This window comes from Rhinatrema bivittatum, chromosome 1, assembly GCF_901001135.1.
Source record: "Rhinatrema bivittatum chromosome 1, aRhiBiv1.1, whole genome shotgun sequence".
In the NCBI taxonomy this organism is placed as follows: domain Eukaryota; kingdom Metazoa; phylum Chordata; class Amphibia; order Gymnophiona; family Rhinatrematidae; genus Rhinatrema; species Rhinatrema bivittatum.
The window spans coordinates 476,009,118-476,024,444 of NC_042615.1; positions in this window are offsets into that span (position 1 = coordinate 476,009,118).

Genomic DNA, 15,327 nt, shown 5'->3' on the forward strand with positions numbered 1-15,327 from the left:
GTCCTCATTCCTGTCACCGACTCTGTGACTAACGCCCTCAAAACCTGGGATACATGCCTCAAGTCAATCAACAGCCTCCTCTCTAACCTCAGGCTTGCTCTAAACACCTCAAAAACAGAACTACTTTTTATCTCACCTTCCCGCCATATCCCCACTCTCCCTGTCACCTCCAACCCCTCTCCACTTCATGTCAGGGATCTAGGGGTTACCCTCGACAACCACCTCAATCTCCAAAAACACATTTCTAATATAACAAGGGACTGCTTCTTTAAACTTCACATACTGAAGAAACTAAGACCCCTCCTTCACTTTAGTGACTTCCGAACAGTCCTCCAAGCCACCATATTCACAAAGTTAGATTATTGTAACGCCCTACTCTTGGGTCTACCTTCAACCACAATCAAACCGCTGCAGATGCTACAAAATGCAGCAGCTAGAATCCTCACAAACTCACGCAGATCGGACCACATAACTCCAATACTCAAAGAACTTCATTGGCTTCCAATCCCTGCCAGAATCCAACATAAATGCCTAACAATTATCCATAAAACTCTACACAATAAAGAGATGATTTGGCTAAATGATTCACTCCAATATCACTCCCCCAAGAGACCAACCAGATCCATTTATTTAAGAACTCTGTCAACCCCTTCCCACAAACTTTCACAGCTCACCTCCACCCGAGAGAGAGCCTTTTCCATAGCAGGACCATCTCTATGGAACTCAATGCCCCCTGACTTATGTCTAGAGCAGAGCACAACAACCTTCAAAAAAAAGTTGAAGACCTGGCTGTTCAAACAGACATTCACCTAATCGTAGCATCCCTGGTCAACATAGCTCTGTATTAAAGTCTGTAATTTACAATGTAACATAATGTAATATACCTTCAGATAATGTTATATAATACTCTACTACTGTACCGTATTATAATGTGGCAGTAATTTAATATAGTTGCTTTCTTTCTTTCTCTCTTAACGTTAACTCTATCCCTCACTAAACTCTGCTTCTCTTTTTCGACATCCCGTTCCTTGGAATTTACCTTGTTAGATGTAACTATTATTTTCCTCCTACTGATGTTAATTGTTACCCCTGTTATAATGTAAACCGATGTGATATCCATTTGAACGTCGGTATATAAAAGTTTTAAATAAATAAATAAATAATTCCCTGTGCTAAGAATAAATATGGTGAAATATGATTATTGTAAATGATTACATGTGGTAGTATTGAACTTTCAAAAAGTTGTGAATGGTTGATAAAAAGTATTTTTGTGACCCCTTATATACATATATTATAAATGGTATATATGTGAGACAGGGAGTTGCTTGCTTATGTGTCTGTGTGGTGTATATGTGAGACAGAGAGGGTGCTTGTGAGTGTGTGGTGTGTATATGAGACAAGGGGATGCTTGTGTGTGTGTGTGGTGTGTATATGAGATAGGGAGGGTGCTTGTGGGCGTGGTGTGTATGTGTCACAGGGAGAGTGCTTGTGTGTATGAGTGTGGTGTGTATGCAAGACAGGGAGGGTGCTTGTGGGTGTGGTGTGTATGCGAGACAGGGAGGGTGCTTGTGTGTGTGTGTGTGTGTGTGTGTGGTGTATGTGAGACAGGGGGTGCTTGTATGTGTCTGTGGTGTGTATGTGAGTCAGGGAGGTGCTTGTGTATGTGTGGTGTATGTGTGAGACAGGGAGGGTGCTTGTATGTGTCTGTGTATGTGTATGTGGTATGTATGTGAGAGACAGGGAGGGTGCTTGTATGTGTCTGTGTGTGTGTCTGTGGTGTGTATGTGAGTCAGGGAGGTGCTTGTGTATGTGTGGTGTATGTGTGAGACAGGGAGGATGCTTGTGTGTGTGTGTGATGTATGTGTGAGACAGGGAGGGTGCTTGTGTGTGTGGTGTGTATGTGAGACATGGTGGGTGCTTGTGGTGTGTATATGAGGCAGGGAGGGTGCTTATGTGTGTGGGGGGGTATATATGTGAGACAGGGAGGGTGCTTCTGTATGTTTTTGAGAGAGAGAGATGGAGCATATTTCTGGCTGGCTGTGGCACTGATTGAGCCTGTTTGTGAGATAGAGAGTAAAATCAAATCAAAAAAATGGGTAGCTATAATTTCATAAACCACATTTGCTCTGTAGTCCAATCAAAAAAAATTTTTTTGTTGTTATGTTTTGTTATTTTTTATTATTTTTTATTTTTTAATTTTTAATTTTATTTTGTATTTAACTATGACTTAAAAGTTAAATGGAGACGTCTCAATATGCAATGTTTGACATGATATCATCTAAAGATGGAGAAGGAACTGCATCAGCAAGCCAGACGGCGTCTCTCAGAAGGGTATAAAGAGCGCCCGGACTTCTCAATCATTTGCAGTCACTTTAAAATGTTTATAACCAGCCTTGCTAGCTTCAAACGATGCAGCAACTTCATTTACAAGAGGCGGAGTAACAAACTTGAAACACGGCTCTACTGCAGCCGAAGTTTTGCTGACAAACAGCTTCTTCAGGAGCCTAAGATCATATTTTCATACAATTCCGTCTTGTCAGAAGCTCAATGCAGATATTAGTGCTATTCAAGCCTCTACACATGCGTCTTCAGTAACTTTTCATTTTCGGGACCATCCGGTCTCCTGCATAAATTCAAGAAGACAGACAGTCTGTCTTCTTTAAAAATTAAAAAATAATAAAAAATAACAAAAAAAATAACAAAACATAACAACAAAATATTTTTTTTGATTGGACTACAGAGCAAATGTGGTTTATGAAATTATAGCTACCCATTTTTTTGATTTGATTATTAGCTTTTTTGGGTTTGCTCAGCTCTTTTGGTTTTGTGAGATAGAGAGAACATGTGTGTGATTAAAAGTTTGTGTGTAAGTGAAATGGAGAGAGCATGTGTGTAATTGAAAGAAGGTGTGTGTAAGTGAAATATTGAGATCATGTGTGTGATTGAGAGAGACTGATCACAGAGGTAACCACTTGGGCCATTGGGCTACTTGGCAATAGTGATCATAACATGATCAAATTTGAACTAATAACTGGAAGGGGTTCAATAAGTAAATCTACAGCCCTAACACTAAATTTTCGAAAAGGAAACTTTGATAAAATGAGGAAAATAGAAAAAAACTGAAATATACAACTAAAAAGGTTAAAAGTGTTCAAGAGGCATGGACATTGTTTAAAAATACAATCTTAGATGTGCAGTCCAGATGTATTCAACACATTAAAAAAGGTGGAAGGAAGGCAAAACGATTACCAGTATGGTTAAAACTTAAAAGTTGAGGGGAGAGGTTATTTTATCCAAAAAAAAAAAAAAAAAAAAACCCCTTCAAAAATTGGAAGAAGGATCCATCTGAAGAAAACAGGAAAAAGCATAAGCACTGTCAAGTGAAGACCTTCATGGACTCTATATTGGGTACCATCAAGCTAGGCCGAGATAACATAGTAGAAATCTCATCTTTGTGCAACATTCCTCACTCCAAATTACTTCAAATCTTCTTCGAGGTGTACTATGCAGTTCATATATCTCGCTCTGCATGTGAAACTGGCCCCTAAAACCTAAACCACCACCAACACTTCACTTCGAGCTATTAGCTGGCCCTCCTTTAGAGATATAGTTTACTATGAAGGCCTTCCAAATAGTCTCTCTCTCCCCTTTGTGAAATATAAATAAAGCTTTCCTGCACAATGTAATACTACCTGTGCGGTAATTAGAATTACCACAGGTGATACTATAGCATTTTGATGAATGTTGGGGCTTATTTGTTTTCTCAATAGGACATGTATTGGTGGTGAACTGCTGTCTTTTTATAAGTAGGGTTATTGCACCTGGTAGTAGAGGGAGTTTGTGTTGCTGTTATTGAGATAACACCAGAATATCTATTTTGTATGGTGAGTTGTGTTACGGTCCTGCCCGCGAGGAACGCGGGCAGGCTCTCTTACCTCGTGGCCAGTCGGGCCATTGACCTGTCCTCTTCACGGCAGATGTGCTGCCGTCACCGGGCTCTTCCCCGGGTGCCTCCAGTCCTGCGCGGCAGGGTTGGGCCGACGAGGGCTCTCCCTCACGGCCGGGACGACCGCTGCCACTCCAGCTCTCCCCAACGAGCTCAGCCGCTCCCGGGGTCCTCAGCCAGCAGGGAGGCTGTGCCTGTAGCTCCCTGCTCTTCCTGCTTTGGTCTTCGTGGCATGGAGCCGCTCCTGCAGCTAGTCTGGAGTTCTCTCGTCCTGCGGCTGGAAGCCGCTTCTGCTCCTCTGCCTGCCTGGCTTCCTCAGGCCTTCCACGTGGCTGAGGACTCCACCTGCGGATCCTGCTTCTCTTCGTCCTGCTCTCCTTAGGCGCGGGCGCATGCCTCTCTCCAGCTTTTCAAGAGCCAGCCAGGTGTGGCCCCCTGCTGACTCCTCCCTGGGCATTGTCCTCTTCAGCCCTACAAAAGGGCTCGGCGTCCATTCCAGCATTGCCTTCACAAGGAGTTAGACACTCCTGGGATCCAGCTGTCCTTCGCCCCAGGAGTCACCCTTGTTCCAGCTCTTCTTCAAGGTCCAGGGTTTCCTGTTCTTCATTGGAGCTCCTCGTCTTGTCCTGATGTCCATGCTCCAGTCCAGATGTCTGCCTGATGTTCCTGATGTTCGTGATCCACTCCAGAGGTCTGTCTCCTGATCCTGTATTCTGAGTTCCGGTCCATATGTTTGTTCTTCGTACCTGATGTCCATGATCCTGTACAGTTGTCCTGAACCCCTGGTTCCTCGTGCCACTCTTCCTGTCGTGCCATGTCGTGGTCCGCGACCAGCCCCATGGGCGGGCTGTGTTGGGCGCTTCATGGTGCAGTGCCTTCCTCACTTCTGCAGCACTAGCTTCCGGGAGACTTCCGCCTCTGTACGTCTCCCTGGTCTATGGAGTCCCATGTGCTTGCTCCGTCCATGCCAAAGACTCTGCCAGAATCTGTACCATCAGCGTGGTCCGCGACCAGCCACTGGCGGCTGAGTAGGGCATGCCTCGGTGAGACCTCTACAGCTTCTGAGACATGTTCCTCTTCATTGCTCCACTTCTCATCTAGAGGATCTTCGAGTCCAGCGTGGTCCGTGACCAGTCCTACGGGTGGACTGTGTAGGGCGTGCTGCATCGCGTTCTTAACCCAGTACTTGCTTGAGTCTTCTGAACACCTTGTACCTTGTTCCTGAGTCTTCTGAATGCCTTGTACCTTGTTCCTGAGTCTTGTCTGTGCATCCAAGTACCTCGTTCCTGAGTCTTCATCTGAATCTCCATGTTCTGGTCTGCGCTGCCCTGGCCTCCATCCAGCCTGCCGCTTCTTGTCATACCCTGCGGCAGGTCCGAAAGTGCTTGGAACGGTCGGAGGACTGTTCATAAGACCACCATTGCGTTGCTGGTCTTCCGAAGCATGCAGGTCCGGAGGAGGGTCAGTATCTCCAGTCTTCCATTCAGCTTCGCTCCCATCCAGCCCATGCTCGGGCATGCCTCACCTACCGCGGCACCTCTTCAGAATTCCTCTGGGGTTGAGCCGTGGCCCAAGAACACACATCTCTTGGTAAGCGGGACCACTCTCCTAGTGCTCCACAACAGAGTTGTACAGGGAATGTTCTAGTTCTGCTTTATACCCATTACTGAGGATTGAAGGGGGGGGGGGGATTAGCCTTGTGACTGTCATGTGTTCAGTATGTCACACATATGGGAACTGTCTATCAGATGTCCCCCCATAGAAAAAAGGTTGAGAACCACTGGTTTACTGAATTATGTTCTTGCTGGCTATAAGTTAACTGAATGAAGTTGTTATAGCCATATGAGAGGTGATGAGAACATTTCTTATGGTGCTATTTTGTTGTTATTTTCTATTCCCTTCCAGGCATGAGACATTATCAGCCTATTTCAATTTTAGTATCTGGACTCTCTTTTCCAGTGGGGAAGTTCTTTCTCATAGATAATGACCAGCTCAGGAGCCAGGAGCCTGAAAACAAAAGTCTAAAGTTTACTTTTGGACAGTAATAGAAAAAAAAAGAGAGTTATTATTGATACATTTTGACTAAAACATTGACATGTTGTGTTCATTTAAGAAAATTATGAAAAAGAAAAACACACAGATAAAAATTAAATACACAAAGAGTTCCTGACATCTCCTTTCTGTTTTATTTTGTGCTTCATTCTTTCCTGTGTTAAATTGTGTTTCCCTTTCTGGGAAGACATGCTGACTTGTTTTCTTTTAAGTGGTGAAGTAAGGAGTGATCACTCTCCCCAAGGGAGTCAGCTTGGTTCATAGTAGCTTTCCCTTTGAAGCCAACACTAATAGGTGCTATTTTCTCAGCTTCAGAATATGCTGAGGATTTTCTTCCCTAAGGAGAAAATATATGCTGGATTGCCAGCTTTGGATGTTCCTGTCAAATCCTCCAGGATTGATGTTGGTTGACCCTTGTTCTTAGTAGTAGTCAAGAGATTTTCTATGATTGCCTACTGAAGCCAGATTGGATCAGTGGAAGGTGGTAATGTTTTTGACTGCTAAAACTGAAAGTCAGCATTGTTCCCTTAAGTCTGTGCTTCCTAGATTAATTTCTGGTCCCTGGGTAGGATCCCTGATGGACCCTGACTGATCTTGGGGTTGCAGAAGTGAAGCACAACACCCCTGTAGTCCCCAGAGATGATCTCTGAAAAAGGAGTTTACTCTACATTAAATAGCGTGCACTAAAACCCTGCATGAATGTGGTATTTTAATGCACTTTTGTAACCAGAACTCTTAATATGTAAAGAAATAGATATAATTCTTGGTGAATCTGAGCTAATGGGAGTCTATTAGTTTTGTTCCATTAAGAGGAGATTCAGAAAGCCTGAAATCTTCTTCTGCTTTCCTCTTCATGGCAAAAAAAGCCTTTTGATCCTCCACAATTGAAGGACTCTTCTTTTTTTTAATTTGATTAAAAGTACTGAAGGTTGTTACTTGGTAACATTCTATATGAAAGCTTCCATGAATTATATCTGACTATTATATCTGGACAAGGGTAAGGCTAGAGGCTTTATGCTGAAGCAGCCCAGCATTTGAGGTAAAATTATCTTAATTTAGAACATAAGAATTGTCTATATCATCACTGGGATCGAGTGCTAGTATTCCACAAAATACCTCTTCATAGAGCAGAAAAGTAAAATAATTGGTGTCTGCATGTCAAAAAAAGTCTATACGGCAAAGGCAGAAAGTTCAGAAGGCTGGCGTCCTAGACTTTCAAAGCTCCCTGGAGGAAAACAATTGCTTCTGTTTACTTATTTGGACCAAGGACTGCTTAACGAGGTAAGCTTCTTAGGAATAAGCCTAGGCATCCTCCTCATCCCCTATCCTCACCCCTCCTCCTCCCCAATACATACACATCCTACTTACATTATTTAATTTTCTGAAGACAGGAGTTCCTTCTGCAAGCTATTATTCAGATTATTATTCAGAAGAAAATTGATGTTTTGTTCTCTCATGTAAAAATCATGTAAGACACTGTATGGGTACTAAAACTACATTTATGTAGGAGGAAATGGGGAATTTCCTTCATTGTGGGTAAGAAGGGAATTCCATCCTAACTGGTCAGGGGACAGATGTGTTTAATTATTTTCATAGCAAGTGAAATGAAGCTGGTAATTCAGGGAATCTTGCAATAAATTGTTTTATGCTTGCACCTGACTTTGTGCCATGGCCTTAATTTCTGCTTTCGCGCACCCTTCAATCAATTTCATCTTCTGAATGTCGCTTCCTGAAAACCCTTGGGCATCTTCCCTTCTGGGCAAGATTATGCCAAGGGGAAAGAAGGTATTGCAAATCGCCTTAATACTTCCATTGCCTTCATTTCACACTGTGACTTCAACGATGCATCTCCAAATGCTGATTATTTATATATAATTTTATAAAAATACAACCCGGTTTGTAAGGTTTGACAAATGACTAACATGGTAATTAATATTAGAAGGCACTATTATATATTTATAGAGGGCATTGCCCATTCGCTACTCAACCTGTTGCTAGTTTCGAGGATACATACTTAAAAGAGCTATTTGCAGTGAACATAAGAACATAAGAACATGCCATGCTGCCATATTCTAAGTGCCAAGGATCACTCCACATTTCCAGCTTTCTAGTATTTTTCAGATACCAGGTTTACTGTACACTACAGTATTTGGAAAAAAAACAAGAGCCCCCCCCCCACTCCACCCCCATTTAAGTAAATTGGCAGGAAAAGACATCTAGCTAACTTACATGGGATATTCAGCTGAATATCCCCATATTTGCCGATAATTAGCTGGATAAGTTATATTCAACTAGAACATAAGATATGCCATACTGGGCCAGACCAAGGGTCCATCATCAAGCCCAGCATCCTGTTAGGATTCTGAGGTATCAGATGGTATGTGAACCCTGGGCCGAAGTGAGAGGTGGTACCACCCATGGGGAGGAGCCCCGTGAGCCTCACTGTCGGGAGGCTAGGTCTCAGCTAAGGAAGGCACAGAATGAATAGGGTCATTATTAAAGAGATAGAAGCACTACCAGTGGAGCAGGAGGTGCCGGAGAGAGAGATGGTGACACAGGCCCTGAGACACAGGGTCGATGGGATCGGAAGTGCCCTGAGGGAATACCTCCGTAGTGCTGGTAGTAGTCCGTGAAGTGAGTACACCGAAGAGGTCTCTTGTAGAGATGGTATTGGCCCGCAAAACGGGATACACTGAAGAGGCCTTGATAGAGATGGTAGAAGCTCACAGTGTAGGATATGCAGATGAAGTCCTCAGAAGACGTGACAGCAGTCCGCAGAGCGAGGAACACAGCCGAGGCCCTAGGTGGAAGTGGTACTGGCCCGCAGTGCAGGGTATACCGGTGAGGGTCCTCGGTCGGTCTAGTAGCGGTCCGTAAGGCGGGGGCACCTGTGAGGTCCTCGATAGCATAGTAGTGCAGGCACTTAAGAATGAATCTCTCTGTAGCGATGGTAATGGCCCGCAGCGTGGGGTACACCTGATAGGCACTTGGTAGGTAGGAAGTGATCCGCAGGGTGGAGAACTAGTTGGTTCCGGGAACAGAGCAGGAGGAGTTCCAGGCATCAGGCCCTCCGAGGAGAGGATAGCTAGGATGAGAGAGAGGCCCATGAGGATTGGGTACCTGAGACATCCACATCGGAACTGGAATCTGGAATGCAGGGTCCTCAGGAAGCAAGGTGGAAATAGCAAGGAAGAAACTCTTTGCCAAATCGTCTTTGGAGAGGGCCAGCAGGTTTAAATATCCCCAGATTCTGACGTCATCTGGAGAGGACGCCCCCGAGGTTCCTGCCATGACGTGGATAAGACCGGCCTGTGTGCGCACACGCGCCTAGAGGGACCTGATGGCAAGATGGAGATCGGCGGCGTTCTTGCCGACCCGGGAGGCCTGGAAGTGGTAGGCAGGTCGTAGGTAGATAGTGGGGAATGCCAATCTACCCTATAGAGTCAGGGAAGTGAAGAAAGAGGTGAGCAGAAGTGGTTGCAGCAGTCTGCGACTGACGGGAGTAACAGTACACCTCCCTTATTAGGGCCCCTCCCAAGGGGTTTTGGCTTTCCAGGATGAGAAGCATGGAACTGTCAAATTAACTCCTTGTCAAGGATGTCTTTAGCAGGCTCCCAACTGTTTTCTTCGGGACCAAATCCTTCCCACGAGATCAGATATTCCCAACACTTCCCACGCTTTCTAACATTCAAGATGTCCTCAACCTGATAGGTGATGTCGTCCTCTGAAGTTAAGGGTTGTGGTTCAGGAGGTTTCTTTGAGAACTCTGATAAGATGAGTGGATTTAACAGCGAGATGTGAAAAGCATTGTGGATTTTGAGCGACGTGGGTAGGCGAAGGCTGTAAGTGACTTGCCCCAGCCGGCGAATTACAGAAAAGGTCCAGATGTATCTGGGAGCAAAGTGGGCTGAAGGCAACTTTAAACGAATAAAGTGGGTGCTGAGCCACACCTTGTCACCCAGGTTTAACTGAGGAGCTGCCCGGTGATGAGCATCGTAGAATTTATTTGCCTTTAGAGTTGCTTGTTGTAGCAATTGCTTGGTATGCTCCCAGAGTTGGTGCAGTTCTTGAGCGGAGGCTTGTGCTGCTGGAGATGGCACAAATAGAGGAATCAGAAGAAGAGGTAAGGGCTGACATCTATATACCACTTGGAAAGGGAATGATCCTGTGGCTGAAGATTGATGGTAGTTCAAGGCAAACTCGGCCCATGGCAACAACTCAGACCAATCGTTCTGTCAGGAATTATTTGGGTTTTCAGCCCCATCGGCCTCTGGCGGAGGCCAATGGCTCCGATCTTTGGCCCCAATAGCTGTCGGTAGCACATAACACACCTGCCGGTGCTTGGCAACCCACTGGTGTGTCACGATACACCACTGAGAATCGCTGCCCTAGAGCAAGTCTATGCACCTCTTGTCCTGGATATTCACAATAAATATGCATGAGATATATTTGCATACAATGGAGGCAGTGTATATTCAGTTTTGATATTCTGAAAACCAGACCTGGTTGTGGCATGCCAGGAACAATGTTGTGTAGCCTCTGCTGTAGAAGAATGGCGAGAAAGGGGAGATATGATAGACATTTAAATATCTCAAAGGTTTCCATGCATAGGAGGTGATCCACTTTCAATGGTAAGGAGGCTTTAAACTAGGGGCTATGGAATGATGGTGAAAGGGGATAGACTCAGGAGTAATACTAGGAAATATCTTTTTACAGACAAGATAGTAGATGCATGGAACAGCCTCCCATTCAGATACAAAAACTGTAACTGAATTCAAGAAAGCATGGAGTAGACATAGGAGATGGCTGAGGGAGTGATGGGAATTGTAAATCTAAGTTAGTGAGGCAGATGGGCAGACTAGATAGGTCATATGATCTTTCTCAGCCATCATTTTTCTCTGTTTTTGACTTAAGGGGTTAGGTACCTATATCTACATAAATGAAAATTTCTCCCTGCTGAGCACCTAAATTTAAGATCCTAAATAAAGTGGGCGGGCCCAGGGAAGGATCGGGTCTGGGGAATTAAGTTAGTAAATTAGTACTGATTTCCAGCACTAGGCACATAAATATAGGTATAGGATTCAGCAGCCAATGAAATGATCCGTACACACCCCCTGAGCCAAGCCAATAGTGTAGTGACACGTCTGTATGCTATGGGGAGAGGAGCCAATGATGTGATGACACATTGTATGCTACTGAATGTATGTACAATAAAAAGGGGACCCACGGGAGTGGTCCTTCCCTTTTCCTGCCTGCCATGAATCCTGCCTGATGTGTCTTCATTGCCTCAATACCTTTCATTGTGCTTGACCATGCTGCCCACCTTCTATATAGGTAAACATACATGTTTTTAAGGTGCACATACTTTTACCAAAAGTGGCTGATTCATGTGTCCTGTATCTTGTGGAGAAAGAGCTAAAAACATGAGTGCTGTCTGTTTCTGCAGTCATGGGAGTGAGGCTAAGTGCACAGAAACTGTGGAACTTCCACTAATCTGTTATTAAAATCAATGAGGAGAGGCCACTTTGGCCTGCAGAGATCAAACTTGTTCTCTGACAGCCAGGAGCTCTTTGCAGTGGTTACACACACATACCACCTCTTACCAACAGATAGATAATCATACATGTGACATGCAATGGGCAGGATGGAGAGAGAATTGGGCTGCTAAATATACTCCCACCTAAAGTTATCTGGTTGGATGTAACCTGATAAGAAAAAAAAAACATAATTGGCTATATTTCAGTATAACCGGTTAGGTTTTAAATTTATCTGGCCTTGTGTGGCCAGATAATTTGCCACTTAACTGGATGACTTCAAAAGATATCCAGTTAAGTGGCACTTTTTCTCTTAAAAAAGTTAAATACGGGCCTGTGATCCAATCCTCTCCCCACCCAACCTACCCATATAAAATAAATGGCCCTGCTGGGCCAGGACCCCACCCTCCCACCAGACCCACTGATGTCGCTATCCCAATGTTGTGGAGCCTGCAGTTTGTTCCCACTCCTTCCTTTATTTTTCATTTAATCTGGCTCCCTCCTGAGCCCCCTTCACCCACCTGCAACCTCTTAGTAAACTGTGCCTCTTCCTCCTGGATTCGTGCACTGCCCCTCTCCCCCTCAGATCTGTAATTCCTTGGCCATGAGTGAGGTCGTGTCTTACCTGGCCCCAGTGCCTCCAGCAATCCTCTGGAAGCGACCATGCTGGAAGCTCAGAACACTGCAGCAATTAAAGCCTTACTTAAATCAAGCAGACTTTTGCATAGTGGTTAAATCTTTAATTCGCCAAGGTATTGACTACTGCAATTCACTCTCTTGGTTTACCCCTCTACACCATTAAATCTATTCAAACAATTCAGAACTCTGCTGCCAGAATTATCTCAGGGACCTCTCCTTTTGAATATAATATGCCTGGCCTCAAAGCCCTTCACCGGTTGCCTGTTCAAATTTGCATTCATTACAAAAAACACTGACTATTATTCACAATGCTCTCAATAATGGTTTGCCTTTTGTCATTTATCTCTAGCTCAGACTTCACAGACCTGTGAGGAATGTAAGATCAGAAGGACAGTGCCTGTTGGATATTTCCAGTCATAAGATCACTCACCTCGCTGAATCCAGAGAGTTTATGTTATCAATAGCAGGAGCTCTGCTATGGAACCAATTGCTAATCTCACTTCAAAAGCAAGCATGTTATAAAACCTTTAAAAAAGGTTTGGAGACCCACTTATTTACGCTAGGCTTTTGCTGAACCTTGTCCATAGATAGTACTAGGGATGTGAATCGTTTTTTAATGATTAAAATTATCGTCCGATAATTTTAATATCGTCTTAATCGTTATAGAACACGATACAATAGAAATTCTAACGATTTATCGTTAAAAATCGTTAAATCGTGTTAGTGCGCACTAACGGGAGTTAGTACGCACTAACTGAAAATGATACAAATTGACACTTTCCAGGTCAGTAAAGGTCAGTTAGGAATGAATATGTGTTCCTATTGGCTGGCTGCCCTCTTATCTATTGATGTTAACCAGGTTCCCACTGAGGTGATGGTTGGGGGGATGGGAAATGGAAATGGAAACTCAGGAACACTAACAGAAAATGATACAAATTATTGACACTATCCAGGTCAGTAAAGGTCAGTTAGGAATGAATATGTATTCCTATTGGCTGGCTGCCCTCTTATCTATTGATGTTACCAAGGTTCCAACTGAGGTGATGGTTGGGGGGATGGGAAATGAAAACTGTTGGTAGTTGACAAAAAAAGTAATGTGATCAGTCAATATGACTAGAACCTGTGCCCTATTCCTGATACCAGGGGTGTTGTGATCTTCCTGCACTCAGTGCCCTATCCCTGATACCAGTCTGAGACAGCTCCCTCCCTGCATTACTAGTGAGAGGCTGGCTTCACAGACAGGGGGGAGCTGCCTGACCCTCACTCCTGACTCCCCCCATGTCCCAGCTAGTGAATGGTGTGTGGGTGAGGGGGGGGGGGGAGGATGGTGAAGTCTGAGACAGCTCCCTCCCTGCATTACTAGTGAGAGGCTGGCTTCACAGACAGGGGGGAGCTGCCTGACCCTCACTCCTGACTTCCCCCATGTCCCAGCTAGTGAATGGTGTGTGGGTGAGGGGGGGGAGGATGGTGAAGTCTGAGACAGCTCCCTCCTGCATTACTAGTGAGAGGCTGGCTTCACAGACAGGGAGGAGCTGCCTGACCCTCACTCCTGACTTCCCCCATGTCCCAGCTAGTGAATGGTGTGTGGGAGAGGGGGGGGGGGGAGGATGGTGAAGTCTGAGACAGCTCCCTCCCTGCATTACTAGTGAGAGGCTGGCTTCACAGACAGGGGGGAGCTGCCTGACCCTCACTCCTGACTTACCCCCTGTTCCAGCTAGTGAATGGTGTGTGGGTGAGAGGGGGGGGGAGGATGGTGAAGTCTGAGACAGCTCCCTCCCTGCATTACTAGTGAGAGGCTGGCTTCACAGACATGGGAGAGCTGCCTGACCCTCACTCCTGACTTCCCCCATGTCCCAGCTAGTGAATGGTGTGTGGGTGAGGGGGGGGGGGGGAGGATGGTGAAGTCTGAGACAGACAGCTCCCTCCCTGCATTACTAGTGAGAGGCTGGCTTCACAGACAGGGGGGAGCTGCCTGACCCTCACTCCTGACTTCCCCCATGTCCCAGCTAGTGAATGGTGTGTGGGTGAGGGGGGGGGGGGAGGATGGTGAAGTCTGAGACAGCTCCCTCCCTGCATTACTAGTGAGAGGCTGGCTTCACAGACAGGGGGGAGCTGCCTGACCCTCACTCCTGACTTCCCCCATGTCCCAGCTAGTGAATGGTGTGCGGGTGAGGGGAGGGGAGGATGGTGAAGTCTGAGACAGCTCCCTCCCTGCATTACTAGTGAGAGGCTGGCTTCACAGACAGGGGGGAGCTGCCTGACCCTCACTCCTGACTTCTCCCATGTCCCAGCTAGTGAATGGTGTGTGGGTGAGGGGGGGGGGGGAGGATGGTGAAGTCTGAGACAGCTCCCTCCCTGCATTACTAGTGAGAGGCTGGCTTCACAGACAGGGGGGAGCTGCCTGACCCTCACTCCTGACTTCCCCCATGTCCCAGCTAGTGAATGGTGTGTGGGTGAGGGTGGGGGGAGGTTGGTGAAGTCTGAGACAGCTCCCTCCCTGCATTACTAGTGAGAGGCTGGCTTCACAGACATGGGAGAGCTGCCTGACCCTCACTCCTGACTTCCCCATGTCCCAGCTAGTGAATGGTGTGTGGGTGAGGGGGGGGGGGAGGATGGTGAAGTCTGAGACAGCTCCCTCCCTGCATTACTAGTGAGAGGCTGGCTTCACAGACAGGGTGGAGCTGCCTGACCCTCACTCCTGACTTCCCCCATGTCCCAGCTAGTGAATGGTGTTTGGGTGAGGGGGGGGGGGATGGTGAAGTCTGAGACAGCTCCCTCCCTGCATTACTAGTGAGAGGCTGGCTTCACAGACAGGGGGGAGCTGCCTGACCCTCACTCCTGACTTCCCCCATGTCCCAGCTAGTGAATGCTGTGTGGGTGGGGGGGGGGGGAGGATGGTGAAGTCTGAGACAGCTCCCTCCCTGCATTACTAGTGAGAGGCTGGCTTCACAGACAGGGGGGAGCTGCCTGACCCTCACTCCTGACTTCCCCCATGTCCCAGCTAGTGAATGGTGTGTGGGTGAGGGGGGGGGGGGAGGATGGTGATGTCTGAGACAGCTCCCTCCCTGCATTACTAGTGAGAGGCTGGCTTCACAGACAGGGGGGAGCTGCCTGACCCTCACTCCTGTCTTCCCCCATGTCCCAGCTAGTGAATGG